The sequence below is a fragment of the Triticum dicoccoides genome, chromosome 5B (assembly GCF_002162155.2).
Source record: "Triticum dicoccoides isolate Atlit2015 ecotype Zavitan chromosome 5B, WEW_v2.0, whole genome shotgun sequence".
In the NCBI taxonomy this organism is placed as follows: domain Eukaryota; kingdom Viridiplantae; phylum Streptophyta; class Magnoliopsida; order Poales; family Poaceae; genus Triticum; species Triticum dicoccoides.
In genome coordinates, this window is record NC_041389.1 from 216283048 (window position 1) to 216302733 (window position 19686).

At 43.3% G+C, this 19686-nt stretch overlaps 1 long non-coding RNA gene across 5 annotated transcripts; it reads right to left on the bottom strand.

The window, feature by feature from the left end:
- Positions 1 to 8741: 8741 nt before the first annotated feature.
- On the bottom strand, positions 8742 to 16634 carry LOC119308103. 5 transcript variants are annotated; one of them, XR_005149827.1, is made up of 5 exons: positions 16122 to 16634; positions 15151 to 15226; positions 12319 to 12551; positions 11674 to 11900; positions 8742 to 9480 (listed from the first exon to the last, which is right to left on the bottom strand). It is a non-coding gene; the product is annotated as an uncharacterized LOC119308103 (long non-coding RNA). The 5 variants fall into 5 exon arrangements; XR_005149828.1 differs by adding an exon at positions 14465 to 14642 and having other exon boundaries at positions 8742 to 11900; XR_005149826.1 differs by having other exon boundaries at positions 8742 to 11869.
- Between the last annotated feature and the right edge of the window lie 3052 nt (positions 16635 to 19686).

Below are 19686 nucleotides of genomic sequence, written 5' to 3' on the forward strand. Positions count from 1 at the left end.
CTTATCAGGTTGAAACCTTTTTCACATAAGTATTGCAACTCCAAACTTTAAGAAACGATATCTTAGGTTTACTGCTAAACCATAGTTCATGCGGTGTCATCTCAACGGATTTGGATGGTGCCCTATTTAAAGTGAATGCAGCTATCTCTAATGCATAACCCCAAAACGATAGTGGTAAATCGGTAAGATACATCATAGATCGCACCATATCTAGTAAAGTGCAGTTACGACGTTCGAACACACCATTACACTGTGGTGTTCCATGTGGCGTGAACTGTGAAACTATTCCACATTATTTAAAATGAAGGCCAAACTCGTAACTCCAATATTCTTCTCTACGATCAGATTGTAGAAACTGTATTTTCTTGTTACGATGATTCTCCACTTCACTCTAAAATTCTTTGAACTTTTCAAATATTTCAGACTTGTGCTTCTTTAAGTAAATATACGCATATCTGCTCAAATCATCTGTGAAGGTCAGAAAATAACGATACCCTCCACGAGCATCAACACTCATTGGACCGCATACATTGGTATATTTTATTTCCAACAAGTTAGTAGCTCGTTCCATTGTTCCGGAGAATGGAGTTTTAGTCACAAGCATCAAATGATTCATAACCAAGTGATCTCGAAAATCCATCTTTATGGAGTTTCTTCATGCGCTTTACACCGATATGACCCAAATGGCAGTGCCACAAATAAGTTGCACTATCATTATTAACTTTGCATCTTTTGGCATCAACATTATGTATATGTGTATCACTATGATCAAGATTCAATAAACCATCACCATTGGGTGTATGACCATAGAAGGTTTTATTCATGTAAACAGAATAACAATTTATTCTCTATCTTAGATGAATAATCGTATCGCAATAAACATGATCTTATCATATTTATTCTCAACGCAAACACCAAATAACATTTATTTAGGTTTAACACTAATCTCGAAAATATAGGGAGTGTGAGATGATGATCATATCAATCTTGGAACTACTTCCAACACTCATCGTCACTTCCCCCTCAACTAGTCTCTATTTATTCTGTAACTCCTGTTTCGAGTTACTAATCTCAGCAACTGAACAAGTATCAAATACTCATGGGCTACTATAAACACTAGTAAGGCACACATAAATAACATGTATATCAAATATACCCTTGTTCAATTTTCCATCCTTCTTATCCACCAAATATTCAGGGCATTTCTACTTCCAGTGACCATTTCCTTTAGAGTGTAAGCACTTAGTTTCAGGCTTTGGTCCAGCTTTGGGCTTCTTCGCAGGAGTGACAACTTGCTTGTCATTCTACTTGAAGTTCCCTTTCTTTCCCTTTGCCCTTCTTTTGAAACTAGTGGTCTTGTCAATCATCAACACTTGATGCTCTTTCTTGATTTCTACCTTCGTCGATTTCAACATCACGAAGAGCTCGGGAATCGTTTTTGTCATCCCTTGCATACTATAGTTCATCACGAAGTTCTAGTAACTTGGTCATGGTGACTAGAGAACTCTGTCAATCACTATCTTATCTGGAAGATTAATTCCCACTTGATTCAAGTGATTGTAGTACCCAGACAATCTGAGCACATGCTCACTAGTTGAGCGATTCTCCTCCATCTTTTAGCTATAGAACTTGTTGGAGACTTCATATCTCTCAACTCGGGTATTTGCTTGAAGTATTAACTTCAATTCCTGGAACATCTCATATGGTCCATGACGTTCAAAATGTCTTTGAAGTCCCGATTCTAAGCCGTTAAGCATGGTGCACTAAACTATCAAGTAGTCATCATATTGAGCTAGCCAAACATTCATAACGTCTGCATCTGCTCCTGCAATAGGTCTATCACCTAGCAGTGCATTAAGGACATAATTCTTCTGTGCGGCAATGAGGATAAACCTCAGCACGAATCCAATCCGCATCATTGCTACTAACATCTTTCAACACAATTTTCTCTAGGAACATATCAAAATAAACATATGAAAGCAACAACGCGAGCTATTGACCTAGAACATAATTTGCAAAATACTATCAGGACTAAGTTCATGATAAATTAAAGTTCAATTAATCATATTACTTAAGAACTCCCACTTAGAGAGACATCTCTCTAGTCATCTAAGTGATCACGTGATCCAAATCAACTAAACCATGTCCGATCATCACGTGACATGGAGTAGTTTTCAATGGTGAACATCACTATGTTGATCATATCTACTATATGATTCACGCTTGACCTTTCGGTCTCCGTGTTCCACGTGTGCAACTGTTTTGCACCCGTTGTATTTGAACGTAGAGCCTATCACACCCGATCATCACGTGGTGTCTCAGCACGAAGAACTTTCGCAACGGTGCATACTCAGGGATAACACTTCTTGATAATTAGTGAGATATCATCTTATAATGCTACCGTCAATCAAAGCAAAATAAGATGCATAAAGGATAAACATCACATGCAATCAATATAAGTGATATGATATGGCCATCATCATCTTGTGCTTGTGATCTCCATCTCCGAAGCATCGTCGTGATCACCATCGTTACCGGCGCGACACCTTGATCTTCAGCATAGCATCATTGTCATCTCGCCACCTATTGCTTCTACGACTATCGCTGCCGCTTAGTGATAAAGTAAAGCAATTACAGGGCGCTTGCATTACATACAATAAAGTGACAACCATATGGCTCCTGCCAGTTGCCGATAACTCGGTTACAAAACATGATCATCTCATACAATAAAATATAGCATCACGTCTTGACCATATCACATCACAACATGCCCTGCAAAAACAAGTTAGACGTCCTCTACTTTGTTGTTGCAAATTTTACGTGGCTGCTACGGGTTGAGCAAGAACCGTTCTTACCTACGCATCAAAACCACAACAATAGTTCGTCAAGTTAGTGCTATTTTAACCTTCGCAAGGACCGGCCGTAGCCACACTTGGTTCAACTAAAGTTGGAGAAACAGACACCCAGCCACCTGTGTGCAAAGCACGTCGGTAGAACCAGTCTCGCGTAAGCGTACGCGTAATGTCGGTCCGGGCCGCTTCATCCAACAATACGCCGAACCAAAGTATGACATGCTAGTAAGCAGTATGACTTGTATCACCCACAACTCACTTGTGTTCTACTCGTGCATATAACATCTACGCATAAAACCTGGCTCGGATGCCACTGTTGGGGAACGTAGTAATTTCAAAATTTTCCTACGCACACGCAAGATCATGGTGATGCATAACATCGAGAGGGAGAGTGTTGTCCACGTAGCCTCGTAGACCGAAAGCGGAAGCGTTAGAACAACGCGGTTGATGTAGTCATACATCTTCACGGACCGATCAGGCACCGAAACTACAGCACCTCCGAGTTCTAGCACACGTTCAGCTCGATGACGATCCCCGGACTCCGATCCAGTAGAATGTCGGGGAAGAGTTCCGTCAGCACGACGGCGTGGTGACGATCTTGTTGTTCTACCGTCGCAGGGCTTCGTCTAAGCACCGCTACAATATTATCGAGGAGGACTATGGTGGAGGGGGGCACCGCACACGGCTAAGAGATCAAGAGATCAATTGTTGTGTCTCCAAGGGGTGCCCCCTCCCCATATATAAAGGAGTGGAGGAGGGGGAGGGCCGGCCCTCTCTCTATGGCGTGCCCTAGGGGAGTCCTACTCCCTCCCGCAGTAGGATTCCCCCTTTCCTAGTAGAACTAGGATCCTTTCCAAGTAGAAGGAGTAGGAGAGAAGGAAAGGGAAGGGAGAAGGAGAAGGAAGGAAGGGGTGCCCCCCCTCCCTAGTCCAATTCGGACTAGTCCAGGGGGAGGGGTGCGGTCACCCTTTGGGGCATTTCTCTCCTTTCCCGTATGGCCCATTAAGGCCCAATACGAATTCCCGTAACTCTTCGGTACTCCGAAAAATACCCGAATCACTTGGAACCTTTCCGTTGTCCGAATATAGTCGTCCAATATATCGATCTTTACGTCTCGACCATTTAGAGACTCATCGTCATGTCCCCGATCTCATCCGTGACTCCGAACTCCTTTGGTCCATCAAAACTCATAAACTCATAATATAACTGTCATCGAAACCTTAAGCGTGCAGACCCTACGGGTTCGAGAACTATGTAGACATGACTGAGACACGTTTCCGGTCAATAACCAATAGCGGAACCTGGATGCTCATATTGGCTCCTACATATTCTACGAAGATCTTTATCGGTCAAACCGCATAACAACATATGTTGTTCCCTTTGTCATCGGTATGTTACATGCCCGAGATTCGATCGTCGCTATCTCAATACCTAGTTCAATCTCGTTACCGGCAAGTCTCTTTACTCGTTATGTAATGCATCATCCCGTAACTAACTCATTAGCTACATTGCTTGCAAGGCTTATAGTGATGTGCATTACCGAGAGGGCCCAGAGATACCTCTCCGACAATCGGAGTGACAAAACCTAATCTCGAAATACGCCAACTCAACATGTACCTTTGGAGACACCTGTAGAGTTTCTTTATAATCACCCAGTTACGTTGTGATGTTTGGTAGCACAAAAAGTGTTCCTCCGGTAAACGGGAGTTGCATAATCTCATAGTTGTAGGAACATGTATAAGTCATGAAGAAAGCAATAGCAACATACTAAACGATCAAGTGCTAAGCTAACGGAATGGGTCATGTCAATCACATCATTCTCCTAATGATGTGATCTCGTTAATCAAATGACAACTCATGTGTATGGTTAGGAAACATAACCATCTTTGATTAATGAGCTAGTCAAGTAGAGGCATACTAGTGACACTATGTTTGTCTATGTATTTACACATGTATTATGTTTCCGGTTAATACAATTCTAGCATGAATAATAAACATTTATCATGAAATAAGGAAATAAATAATAACTTTAATATTGCCTCCAGGGCATATTTCCTTTAGTTTAGTCATTCCCTTGTTTCTAGTTTGATTTGGATCTTTCTTGATTTCTCTTTGTTTCGTTTGAGTGGTTGCTTATGTATGCTACTGTTTGTCAACGCTAGATTACCCAGAGTGCGAAGCTTGTTACTACGAATATCTAGAGTTTGCAGATTGTCAGCAAGGCAAGTTACACTTTGATCATACTCTTCTATACCCAGTTTTTACTGTGCATTAGCTCTGCCCTCAAATATTTGGATGAGTAGGATTGGGAACATGTGGTTTGGTTGTAGTACTTTAGGTAGGAACCTCATACCTTTGATCACCCCAGAATATACGCCATGCTTTATTATTGCTGAGCCATGCTCGTAGACGGGGATTGGATCGTGAACATATGGAAGTTATGGGAGTTGTTAATCTTGGATAACATTAATGTGGAAACTTTAATACACATCTGGGTGGATTGGTTGGGGCACCTGGAGAATCCAGTGTTTGTCCATTGGGGAAATCTTGGAGTACCCGTTTGATTTTTCCTCGGTTCGACACCCAGACTCAAAGGGATCATATGATATTTCATGCCTAGAAACTTTCGTGTGCAACCACATGCCATTATGGGCTCTGGCATAGTTGCGTAAGTTGTATGAGCTCTCGAAGATGTGTACTAGCAGATGTAGGGGAAAGTAGGTGTACCGGTCTGCACGGAGTAGAGAGTGAATGCTTCAGAAAGACTATTGTGTCGATCTTCCGATCATGGATGCGGTCGAGTCTTGTGGGAAAAAGTGTGCAACCTCTGTAGAGTGTATAAACTAATCATGGTTAGCCATGTCCCCGGTTATGGACATCTTGAGTATCTAGAATTGGATATTATTGTTGATCTCATCACTCTTTAATTAATTGATTTGGGTTTAATGATGATACTTGTTTAATTGGGATTTGAGTTGGAGGAACCTTCTCAAATAGTGGCACACCTTGGGAGTAGTAAATAAAATTTATTAATTTGTTGTAGGGAAAAACTAGCTTTATGGAAAATCATAAACTTAGAGCCTCCACCAGCTAAATATTGCATGTAGATATAGTTCTTGCATTCATTGCTTTAAAGTGTAACTCTGCCAGCATATTCAATGTGCTGACCTACACGGCTGCAAGGTCTCATGTTGCAGACTACTTAGACGACGAATAAGGTGTGATAGGTCGTTGTCATGCACTCAGCTATGCCGTTCGAGTTGATGGACTCATTTACCTTCGAAGCTTCCGCAATTATTTAGTTTAGATGGTCTTCAGCCATATTATTTTGTGTAATCGTACTCTTTATGAGGACCTCGATGTAATTAGTGTGTGATTGAACTCTGCTATAATTCCTCGAGTACAGTGTGTGGCAGCATTACCAATCCCGTGGAATCGTGTGTAATTCAAACTACAATACTCGTAAATTCCGGCGACCAGCGTGCGTACTGTTCCTGTCGATCTAGATTCCGGCCGCCAATAAGTACTAACTTGCTCATGTCGTCCCGCCTGCATTCTCATCTACATTCTCCCCTCGCTCGCCCTTTCTCTCTCTCTCTCAAATCTCTACCATGGCGCCGCCGGTCTGCCCACGTGTCGACGAGGAGTCGCCGCCCCCCAAGGACGCTCACTCGAATAGCTGTGACGAGGACCCCTACGCGCCGCCGAACAAGGTTGCACCGGACCCCCCAACTTTGGATTGGTTTTGGGGCCAGTACAGTCTTTGTCTTTGGAAGTCGCTGCCGCTGGTTGAGAAAGCCAGGCAAGTGGCGTTCAAGAAGGAGATGGCGAAGGAGGAAGCCAGGTACCAGGCGGCCTATGAAGCCCTTGATGCCGCCTGGAAAAAGGAGGTGGTGGAGCTTTGGGGGCGGGCGCGTCGTCGTGTGGAGGGGGTGTACGAACACGGGTGCTTCGCGAGGAATGTCAAAGGCGCTGGGCGCCTCCTTGCTGCGTGGAGGTCGGCCGACAAGCTCGAGCGTGCCACCGACGAGGAGCTCCGGTGGGGGCCCAACAAAATGGAAAGATCGTTCGCGCTCGTCCGCCAGTTAGAGGCTGATCTGTACGTCAATTGCTGCGAGGCAGAGGAGGCAGAGTACTGCCTCCGTACTGGGCAGACGTCGTGCACCAAGGAGCTGCTGGCGAGGGGCTGCCGGAATACTAGCCCTAGGAGGGATTATTAATTTTATTATTGTTCGTTTTCAATTTTATGCATTGTACCTAGTAGTTAAGTACCATCACGTGTGTGTGTATGTGTGTATATATATATATATATATATATATATATATATAGACACACACACACACACACATCTGGGCTATTCTGTTACGCATAACAAAATATTATTCTGTTACCCTTTTTGAACTGACGGTTTCAGGTGGTTGTACTGATGTTTTCGAAGCGGTTGAACTGATGCTTTCAGTTGTGTTTAAAAGATCGTCTTCTTTAGTTCAAAAACTTTTTGTAATTTTTTTGTCGGAACGGGGCGTATAATATATCATTGGAAAGCTCTTGATAACCATATTTCAAGTATATTGAACGTTTTTGCAAAATCATTATGGTTTAAGAGCAGTTTTGAAAAAACCGTTTTTTTCAAAACCGAAAACGTGAATCGTATTTTGGACTCAATTTTTAAATGGTTTGTCGGAATTGAGCAAATAAGATGGCGTTGGAAAGCTTATGAAAATCCGCATCTTCCATATTTGTATTGTTTTTTCTAATTCTATATGATTTAAAAGTAATTTGAAAAACGGTGAAATTCTGGGCGAAACGTATTTTCGCAATTTTTTGCAAACGGTTTATCAGATTGACCCAAATGATACGGGGTTGGAAAGCTATGGAAGATGCGCAACTTTTCCGTATAGAAATGTTTTGCTAATTCCTTACGGTTTAAAAATGAATTCGAAAGTTGGTCGAAATATGGCAAATGATATACCGTTGGATAGCTATCGAAAATGGAAACTTAGCCATTTTGAACGTTTTCTCTACTTCATAACCGTTTAAGAGTAATTTTGAATACGGCATGACGGATCCTGCTGTTTTCTCGTTTGAAAAACAGAGTAGTCGTACTGATATATGTGTATGTTTGTACTGAGCTATTTTTTGTAGACTAATTTGAATGGTTCCGAAAAAGGGTACTTGCACTGATGCTTGCATGGGTTTGTACTAAGCGTGTTTTTAGTAACTAGACTTTGCTCTGTTTTTCTCGTAAGTTTTCAATAGTTTATTGTATCATCGCCCCTGTACTTGCATGATTTATATCATCAAACTGAATGATATTTTTTTAAAGAAAATGTTTTTTAATAAACTTTTTTATGACGATTTTCTAGACTTCTCTTATTTTATGGCTTGTAGTTTTCTCATTTGAATTGCATGGGGTTTCTTTTTTCTTGAACTTTTACAAGTTGAATTTCCGTCAATTTTTTTATTCCGAACGGACCACCATTTTTAATTGGTACTGATCAATATTTTTAATTCAACCATTTTTTCTTTCTAGAACGGACGAATATATATTCGGGAAAAAGAGTACTTAAACGAATGTATGTATAGTTTTGTACTGAGTGTGTTTTCACATACTGGGTGTGTTTTGTGTTGAGCAGTCGAACTTTCATCATCGAACCAACATAGTTTATATAGCTGAACTAAAATAAACTTTTTCCATAATAAATGTGATGTGCTTTTTCTTTTTTTTCTTTGAGCATATATTCCTCAGGTTCATGGACGAACTTTCTCAAATTCCATAGAAGAACCGACACCTATTTATGATCTAAACATATATGCTAGTAGTAATCAAACATTCCATACAATTTTTTGTCTGTTCATGGACATCAACCAAAATAGGAAGGAGAGAGCACTCGAACTGATAATTGTTTTTTATTCATACTGATGAATGTTCTTAATTCAAACCATTTTTTCCTTTCTTGTAGAAACATCAAACTATCATATACACTTCCTTTAAAAAGTAGCAATCATATTATCATACATAGAAGAACTTGGAGCTGCTGCTATGTTTATGGATTGCATGTTTTCATTGTCCTCATTGCCTTCATCGTGTACTTCATCCTTAGCTTGCTTGGTATCCTTCATGCTAGTGATCAGCATCGTCATCCCGGGCTTGCTTTGTAGGCATTATTCCCCAAGGTGCCACATCCTTACTCACTGTGCTGATGTGTTTGTACTGCCCAAACAAATATGTGAGAGCACAAAATAAAAAAATTCAAACACTATTTGGTGCTAACAGGAATAGAAACAAACACTAAAGAGCATGACACAACCAAATTATCTCTCTCATATGAATTCATTGTCCATGGATCCATGTGTTGTAGCATGTGAACCCCAAACCTAGCAATAGTAGTAGCTTCTCCGAGTAGCGACAACTCAAACTTGTGCAACAAACACCTACAAGTTTAGAACTTATGCAACAAACACCTACTTTTCTATTACATGCAGACAATTGATTAGCAGCAGTAAGTTGGAGCTGGGATGGATAGGAGATTGCATTACCAGCAAAGCTTCCTAGAGGTTTTCCTTGTTGGCAGCATCGCGAATGAGAGGAGAGCATTTGAAACAAGTGTTCCCATCTCAAACTTCCTGCAGAAGATGCTATTACAAGCAGAACGGTTGTAGTAAATTGAACTACAGCACCAGAGAAAAGCAACAACTTTTCGCACCAAAATATTTAGTTTCTTTCAGTCACACATTGTTTTATGTTATCCTCATTCTACCAGTTCTTAGTTACTTAATATTTAACCACCATCTTCTTTCCCTTCTCATTGTTCTTTTGCTAATTAGAACACTACTGCAGGAGCACCAACTCATATGTGACAGTGCATAGGATGTGAAGGTGCAGCTGGCTTTAGATTCGACAATCCTCTATCAATACATGGAACAACAGCAGCAGCAAATCCCTCTCAGTAATCTCTTTCTCACTCACCTTACCCTATAGTAGCGGCGACCAGGGCACACGAACCACTGGCAGCTAGCAAGCCAACATTGCAGGCGGGGCGGCGCACTATATCGTTTTCATGAATTGAAATAAATAATGAACTACTAGAGCCATTTTCTGTAATGGCCTGATGCAATTACAGAATCATCAAAGCAAACTAGTTGCAAACAATCATCTCCGAACTTGTGACTTGACCTTTTAAATTACAAGATTGAAGTATATATGAGCTATCTAGGCCAAGTAGAAATTTTTGACTTAAACTTTTACCATTCGAATTCCCATTTTGGGTTTCTTTTTTGTTTACTCTTTTTCATGAACTTATCTGAGACGTCGTGGTGAACTTATAAACTTTTCAATCGATGACCCTTTACACCAACCAATTTTTTCTTCTGCACTTACACCCTCTCGAGTCAGAACTGATACAATTATTTTTTGATAAGTTAACTGTGTTTTCACTAATGATATAACTTAATAGCATTTCTTCTGAATAAGTTAACAACAAACATGATCATAAGAACCTCATTTTCTCATGAACCCATTTTCTGTCAGATGTGTGCATGTTCACACATACTAGGAATTTGAGGCTACATTTGCACTAGAATAATCCAAAGTACACTAGTTCTGGTCACTAATTAACAACGAACCATTGTCCAACACTTCTTTTTTGACTCACATTAAGTACTAACGATAGTGACTAGCACTGCATTGTGTTATCCCCTGTAATTTCAGTATATTTTTCTTCGCTGGTTAACAAAAAACTCAGTACATTGTTCTTCAGTATATTGTTCTTCTCTGATTACTTTAGTTCATGTGGTTGAACTGAAGGAGGCTGCTAAATCAAACCACTGATTTAGTAGCATTTACATAGATGAAGCTATTTTGGGGTGGCGAACGGCAGCAAGATGTGGGCTGGGTTGTCGCGCACCGGGAAGGATGAGGAAAACGGCAACCCAACCACTATAGTGGAAATAGGAGCTGACGGTCGTGGACTGCTGCTCGGCATGAACTCGACCGTCGGGATGCCACGGGACTGGACTGGGACGGTGCTGGACATATTGGAGAAGTGGCCAAAGAGCTTAGAGCAGCAGTGTACATCGGCAAAGGACTGCTCGTGCACAAGGAGATTTACTGCTCTCCTGGGATGGAGGGGCGAAGTGTGTGCCTCCCGAGCCGCGGTGTTGAACTGCTTTGGGTTGTGTCGTTGAACGATCCGGTGTGGTGGCGGTGAACGGTATGGGCAGTACGGCGATGGAGCCCCACCGGCGGTGGCAGGAGGCTCGACGCAATCGGCCTAGTAGCTGCGACGGTGAATTGCTTGGGACGACCAGGTTGGACCGAAATAAAAAATTATTTGCTGAACTTGGACCGCAGTCAGCGGTCAATTTGGACTAAAAAGGATGTTGTGGTTGTGCCTGGGAGGAATAAAAGGGGTTTGCCTAGGCAGAAAGCCGTGCATGGTCTGGGGAAGAAGCCGTTTGATCCCGTTTATCCTGAAAACTGCAGATTATAGGATAGGACTATTATGCATCTGCCCACGATCCCATTTACTAGAAACTGGACCTGCTACTTCCCACCATTCCATTTTTTATCATGTCATGATCAAAATGAGTTTGATCCCAATGTTCAGACCGGAATACTACAGCGGTTTGTGATCTAAAAGTTAGCAACTATGGATCAAAAGTTATAATAAAGGTCCTTAACATTTGCCATTGCTTGAATTATACGAGCGGCTTCTGAGCGACCGACAATAAGAGAAGTTGTGAAAATGCTTATTGACATTGATCCTACTTCTATATTTGAAGGGCAAAGTACAAGAATAATAAGTAAATGCAGGTTACCTTTTCTTTGTAAGATGCCACCATCAACAAAATGAGGACCTTTACCCACAGAATAGCAACAGCGTTCTGAAGTAGCCGATTACGAACCTTAGAATGTGTTACTATCATGTTGGAAGCAAGTAAGTTGCAGGCTGTCAATAATCTGGAGGTGTAGTAGCCTCTGGTAGCCTCATAAGTCATGTATATGCAGCAGTTTCTGTAGAAATTCAGTATATAGCGTGCAGTTCCTGTAAAAATGTTAGATCATGATTTACTCTACTACACTATAAGATCTCCACTGTAAGATAATGATGTACTGCACTTAGATAACGATGTATGCACAGTTAGATAACGATAAAACATAGCATCCTAGTCCAATCATGACTACTCTGAATGGGCTAGATTTTATCAACAAGGAGCATGTACCGGTTTACACATTAATTCTGTATACATTTGCTGAAGTTACCTTTGACTTGCATCTAGTTTTGGCACACCCAATAATAGTTGTACTGAGATGGTCAACTAATTGTACTGAGATAGTGAACTTATTTATTGCAAAAAGAAAGTCTAAATCATGGCTGAAATTTATTCTAAATCATAAGATTGATGGGAGTATAAGGTAACTTCAGCAAATGTATACGGAATTTTAAATTTCCAAGCACATACCTTCTGTTCTTGTTTGTTGCCGGGCATGACGCTCCTACTCCTGTGGACTGACGACACCGGCGAAGTCGAGCTGAAGGAGCAGGGATCACGAGCGGCGGCTGGGTGCACCGGGATTTTGCCGCTGTAAGGGGATCCCAGCTACTACCAAATCATTCCCGAGGAGCTTATAGAGGCGGCGCAGTTGGTCGCAGGCCATGTGTAAGTTTCAACTATCAGGTGTGCCAGGATTTCGCCTGAGTAGAGAAACAAGAAGTCAGAACAAACAGGAGTTATATAGGTTACAGATTTTTGCCTTCTATACTGACGTGCTTCCTGAGTTATATAGGGATCACTCCCAGTCAGCCCCACTGCTACCTGTGCTGCAGAGAACATGAATATAAAGCAGATGGTGACTCATCAATTTTTCTTTCCGATATATCTAAACTTACAGAATTTTCAAACTTGCACTGGCGATACTTTAGGTGATATATCTAAACTTTACAAAATTTTGAAGAAACTTGCTGCAAATCATTACTTATTTAGGTGATATATCTAAACTTACAGAGTTTTGAAACTTGCACTGACGATATTTATGCACACACACCAACTATTCTGTTATTTTTCATGGACTAATGATAGATTACACATCGAACTAATACTATGTCTGGTACAAAAATTCTCTATCACGTAGTTGAACAGGCTCTTTTCGCAATGGTGTACGGCCTGGGGTGGCGGAGGTGAACGGCCTATGCGCTGAGGCGGCGGAGGGTGACACCGGAAAATTGGCCCGCGACACAGCGGGGGCGCTTCATCGGGAGGATGCCACACACGGCGTGGTGAGTGCATGATGCGACAGCGCGAGAATGAGGGGCCGTGGCGATGGTCAGGGTGTAGGGCCATGTTGTTGGCCGGCGGTGTTGGTTAGGGAGCAGGGCCACAGCGATGGGTAAAGAGCAAAGTATTTTGCAATCAACCAATATAATCCAATATCAACTGGTTGAAGTGAACTGAACTTAGAGAGAGAGAGAGAGGGAGAGAGCTCACGAGGGAGAAGATTACAAGCCTTGCATCACCGAGTGAAAGCACCTTGGTGGAAGAAAGTTATAGTGATCCATTGATAACAGGTCAAACCCTCCTTATGCTTGAGTGCACTAGAACTGACAACAAACTGATGCTCTATCAAAAGTTTAACCAGGCCAAAATTCGAAACTGGCCAAACCAGTAGTTGACAGGCAATACAACATTCTTCTCTACTATCTACTATCATTTCAAGAGTCGAGATGGACAGAGTTCATCAAGCCTGCACTATCCGTCCACACAAGCTACAGAGCCTGGAGAGTGAGTCTCAAATATCAGTTCACAGAAACTACAGATCATAGCAATAATTATCTATAATCATTCTTTCATCCATCAGCTAGTTTGTGTCCATGTTGTAGGGAGGGAGCAGCAACATTGCATCATGGCAGCCGCTGAAACCAGATCAGGGCTGTGGGAGGAGGAGGGGTGGAGAGACGACATCCAGCGATGGAAGCAAGGCCGAGGTTCTCAACCGTGGTTGATGGATCGCATGGGGGCGCTGGGCTGGCGGCGGATGTACAAGAAGAACTAGAGAAATATGGCAGATCAAATACAGTTTAAAAGTGGCAGATCAAATGGTTTGTCGGATGGGTTCAATGTGCAAATTCATGTAAAAAGAACCAAGCAAGTTCATGTTCAGTAACATTAGAAGTTACCAAACAAACCTAAAAAGATTTCTGTACTTTGAAATACTTCATTTTTACTTCCCAAATACTTCATTTGTTTGGAAATATGAACTTCTACAGTTATTTCCTAGAACTTGTTATCTTTTCCCTGTGAATTCCATGGGGTTTTTGTGTTTCATTATTTTTGTTTATCTTATTTTCTGTTTTGTATGAACTTATAGGGTTATACATGTTGAACTTATAGACCAGCGGCGCTCAGAGGCAGGGGGTAGGCGGCAGCGGCGCGTTGGACTATGCCATACATTTTTTCTACACTAGATAGTGTGTAGACATGCTGTCAAGGTCTCACACATGTTTTCCTAGAACAAGTTGAAATGAATATCTTTTCATTTTGAACTTCGAAAGAAGCTACAACTTTCTGCTGCCTAAATGTGTATATAATTTCAAGTTTTCCAAGCACATACCTTCTGTTCTTGTTTGTTGATGGGCACGCCGCCCCTACTTCTGTGGACTGACGGCGCCGACAAAGTGGAGCTTAAGAAGCAAGGATCATGAGCAACCTATGGGCTGAAACTCACAGCGAATGGTTCGACACCAACAATATCTATGGAAGGGCAATGACAGTCAACATCTTATAGCCCCCTATTTTGATAAAATAGATGAACTTATTAGCAATAAAATAGTTGAACTTATATGAATTGATGGAGTAAACAGTAAGACAAATTTGGATTTCCCGCACTCCATCGATTGATTGAAAACAGAGTAGGTTCATTTTAGCAAGTCAAGATTCGGATACTAAATCAATCAAAGCACATAGATGTAATCCTCAACAGCCATCATCAAACTAAACTTGATTTCCAATTTCTTCAGAAATTAGAACAAATAGAGGACAATCGAGCGATGAGCAGAGAGCCTTCTTACAGTGAAGAAATAGGGGTAGACGGGGATGGCGGTGGACATCCAGAACTAGAGGATCCTAAAGGACTCAAACTTTATTATTAGTTCATTATAGTAATCCTAATTAGTTGGTCTTTTTAGTACTCTGCAAGGTTCCACATATGTAATAATTATAGCGATGTATTTGTACTGCCCCAAAACAAACCTGAAACATGACAAGAACATAAAAAAGAACGTTTATTAGTTCACAAACCTATCAACAATAGTAGTCCTGCTACTCCAGTGCAGCCGCCGTTGTTGATTTTCTTCTAAAAATACACATTGAACTGCTGTAACAAAACATAGAGAAACTTTAAGCCGCAAGATTTAGCAAGATGAACCACTAGTCTACTAACCAGAAGAACTGAATGAATTACAAATATTTGAACTTTTCCTAATGCTCTGTAGGTTGGACAATGGAGGATTAAAGTTTGTAGCAGTAGTGCTCATGGCTATATAGGGCTCTCCCAGGACAAGCCCTCGTGTATAAAAAAGCTAGTGGCTTAAATTCAAAACATGGACAACGCCACCAAACATTTGATTAGTATATATTCTCACCTTATCCTCCACTGCCTGTTTTGTGTTATATGAAGATGGAAAACATAAAGGCAATTGTACTTACGATTTGGAATTAGATGTACTGAATAGCATACAGAAGATGGACTGAAAAATTGAACTAGCACAACCATTCTACTTTTTGAAAATCTTTTGAACTAGCTCTAAAACAATTTTTTAAACTTACTATGCAGATGAAGCGAACTTTTCGACACATATCTTTTGTTTGTAACCATACCCAACTCACACTCTCCTTGATATTGTGTTGAACTACTGTTGCATTTTTTATGTGGTGAACTTTTTTATAAAAAAATACTGAATACTGTTTTCTAATTTACAACAATACTTCACTTCTTTTTGTATGAATTGTTTTGTATAATGCAGATTTGAACTATTGTTTTCTTTTCATGAACCAATTACATCAGACTAATTTAGAGAATGTACTTCTTGGCAGCAACACAATGAACATCCAGCAAAATAAGATTTTTACCACTTTCTCTCCAATGTCACTAGCCATGCTAACAAAAAACAGAGTTCATGGGAAAAAAATTCTTCTCTTTTCAAACATTAACACAAACACCTGGCATAAAATCTCTATGAAGGGAGCAGCAAGAGCCATGGGGGGGTAACCTCGATGTGTGACGACCTACGGCGTAGATGGCTGCAACAAGTAGAGGAAGGGGATGTGGAGAAGGTGAGCTCTGCCTCAAGCTCATAGGGGAATGTCTCCACGGACAGCGCAGGGGGGAGAGGTGCCCCGCGGCAGGGAGGACGGCCAGCGGTAGGAAGTTGAATGGCCCACCGTGTCCGTTGGCCGGCAGAGGAACATGCCGCGGTGGCTTCTAGGGAGGGAGCCGGGCGGCACTCTGGGGAGGAAGCCTGGAGGCGGAGCACTGGGGAAGGAATCGGGCGGCGGCGCGCTGGGAGGTAACCGGGCGGCGGAGCGATGGGGAAGGAGCCGGGCGGCGACGCGCTGGGGAGGGAGCAGGGCGGCGGCACGCTGGGGAGGGATCCGGCCGGCGGCGCGCTGGGCGGGGATCCGGCTGGCGGCGCGCTGGGCAGTGATCTGGCCGACGGCGCCGTGGGCAGGGGGTTGGGGAGGATCGGGCGTGGGAATGGGGATGACGAGTCTCTGCGGGGCACGGTGACTTTTTCCTTTTTTTGATTCGCATGTGATCGCCACCTTATAGAGCCGACAGTAACATAATATTATTCTGTTACTGGTAACAGAATAGCCCATCCCTATATATATATATATATATATATAGACACACACACACACACACACACACACACTATGATGAACTAATGAACAATTAATATTTTCACATAGACATTATCAATCGCAAATGGCGGGAAACAAGTGAGGAATGGCGGGAAACGGTGGCGTGTTCATAAAACGCCATCAATTAATGGAAACTTAGCATAGAAGGAACATCGAGCTAGCACAAGAAGTAGATGATGATCAGATGAACACGGACCACACTAGGGAACCCGTTGGTGATGAATTCATCAATCGGAAACATTTGAATACTAGCAAACATTTTCCCACAAAACATTCGACTTATCCCATCACAAACAGGTCGGATGGATCAACTATATGCCATGTATCGCACATTGTCAAAAAGTAATGCGTTAGGCCTTCTTTAACGTGTGTGAAAAAATAAATAAAAAATAAAACACAAGGACCTCGAAGTTAAATTAACACATGGGATGGGTTATATCGGTCATTTAGTTCGACAAATACGACCCATCCTATCAGTTAATTTAACATCAACACAACTTCCATTCTAGTCATCCATCTGATGGTTGCTCCAGCCTGAGCACACTTAACTTGAGAGTTCTCTTACATGAGGTGCTGGTGGAACAACTAGTCCTTGCTGATATAGGATGCCTCTTCGCATCCTTATGGCGTATCCGGATGACCGCCCGTCCCCCAATGGCCAATAGATGTTGGGAAGACAGAGCATATCACATACGTCTTATTAGAAGCAATCGTCTGTGTTATTATTGGTCTTCACACACATTTCTGATTACAGACCTGTTTGTCGCGTTAACACACATCTTGATATATTGAAGCATTTTTGTTCTCTTGTCTCAACGCAAACAATTCATCTGAGTGAACCGCATGCCATATATCGCACACACCTTGATCTGGCTGACCATTTCTTTTGTGTTTCCTAATCACAAACAGTTCATCCGAGTGAACCGTATGCTGTATATCACACACACCTTCATCTGGCTGCCCGTTTCTTTGTTCCAACTCATCACAAATAGTTAATTGAACGGACCCATATGCCCTCCATCACACACGCAAGTAAAATCTGAATAGTGTTTGATGCATCCTCCATCGCAAATGTTTTGCACCTTTTTTGACGGTTATTTTACACCACCGTTTGTGATTATTGCATCGCACACAGTTTCGTTGAAGGGTCTTTGATCATAGTTTCGCGTTAGCAGCATCCTGCATTAGTGGTCGCGCGCCTGGCGTGCCTCGGCGCGCTTGGTCCGGCCGCCGTTTCGCAGATGTGCCGTGAGGGTGTAGTTCGCCTGCGTTTCAGGGTTAGCATAACATGTCCTGAAAATACTTGTTTTAGCGGGAGGGGGTCATTTAACAGCGCGGTCAAGGCCCTAGCATGGGCCCGCTTGCACCTCCCTGGCATCGTGAGGCCTTGTCAATCTTTGGGGACCGAGCCGGCGAAGGCCTGCCCTCCGTCAACCTCCTGGCTCTTCAACCTCGCTGATCGCCACCCCTACCAACCGGTCACAATGGGCACGAAGTGGCTCGCCGTGGCGCCTCCCTCAGGGGGCCACCTACTCTGCTTGAAGCCCTGGGGGCACTTCCCGGGCCAAAGGAGGGATCTTGCTCACCTCCTTTCCGTTCGCGGCCCACCATGTCCTCTCCAAAATGACGAGCAAATGGAGGAAGGGCATGTCCGGGCCCGTGGCGTCGGTTGAGGCACGGGCGGGGGGAAGAGAGGCTTCGTAACCCTACAGGCGATGTCGAGCAGCTCAGCGACCCGGTCGAGCCAAGCGGCATGGTCGCCATCAGCGGGGTGATAGCATAGTAATTCATGCAATGCTAGTAGCACGGCTTGCACGCTCGTCAGCCCCCATAGGGCACGGAGGGGCGATGTCGTGGCGATGCCAACAGAGGGTGCGACGGCATGGCTGTTGCGCTGCACGGAGGGTGATGGGGACGTATCCTACCGTTGGCGGCAGTGTTCGGAGGAAGTCGGGGCACGACAAGGGATGTCGCCGCTGAAGGGCGCTGTTCGGCTGAAATGTGCGGCCCACCACTCGGCGCGGGCTCGGCTAGCTCTTGTCATGGATGTGGCAGGGCAAGGATGGTGCGTGGCTGATGAGGAGGTGGGGCTTCTACACGCCCCAACCTGGCAAACCAAATGTTGGATTCAGGACTCCACAGACCCAAGAATGTTCAAACTCTGGGGCGCGTTCGAACATCTCAACGTCTCAAGCCTCGAGCTCGTTGCCCTACAGCCTAGCCTCACCGGATTCACGTGAGTGGGGAAGAAGATTAACACATCAGTTTACCCAGGTTCAGGCCACCTTGCGGTGTAAAACCCTACTCCTGCTTTTTGGTGGATTGGCCTCACGAGGGGCTGAGGATGAACAAGTACAGTGGATGAACAGCCTCACGAGGGCTATGGTGGTGAGGGTGGAAAGGATCGGATTAGGATCCCCCTCTATGGTGGTGGCTGACCTATATTTATAGTGGCCTTGGCCCTCTTCCCAAAACTTAGGTGGGAAGGGATCCCATAGTGGCCAATTCGAAAAGGGACAAGTAGTACATCTTATCCTGACGAAAGGTGGTCTTCGCCTGCAAAGCTTCTGTTAGTGATGCAGTGGTGGGCTCGACGATGACATCTGGCCTGCCGAGCTCGTGGTATTGGTCTCGTTGCACCAGAATGGAATCCATTGGAGGGCTCCTCAGGAACCCATGCCTATCCTTGCTCCCTTAGCACCGAAAGGGAAACTGCCTCCTCTGTGCCCTCTGGTGCCCACCTGGCCTTGCTCGTCATGGCTCACATCATCATGGCCTCGGGAGGCTGGGTACCTGAATAGGAATTTTCACTCCTTGGGAGGCAGCCTGGGGATGCCGCTCCACTAGAGGTCTTTGTGTTGTCCGCCTAGCGAGGACAGTGAGCCCTCGCGAGGATCTTGTTTTGGTGGC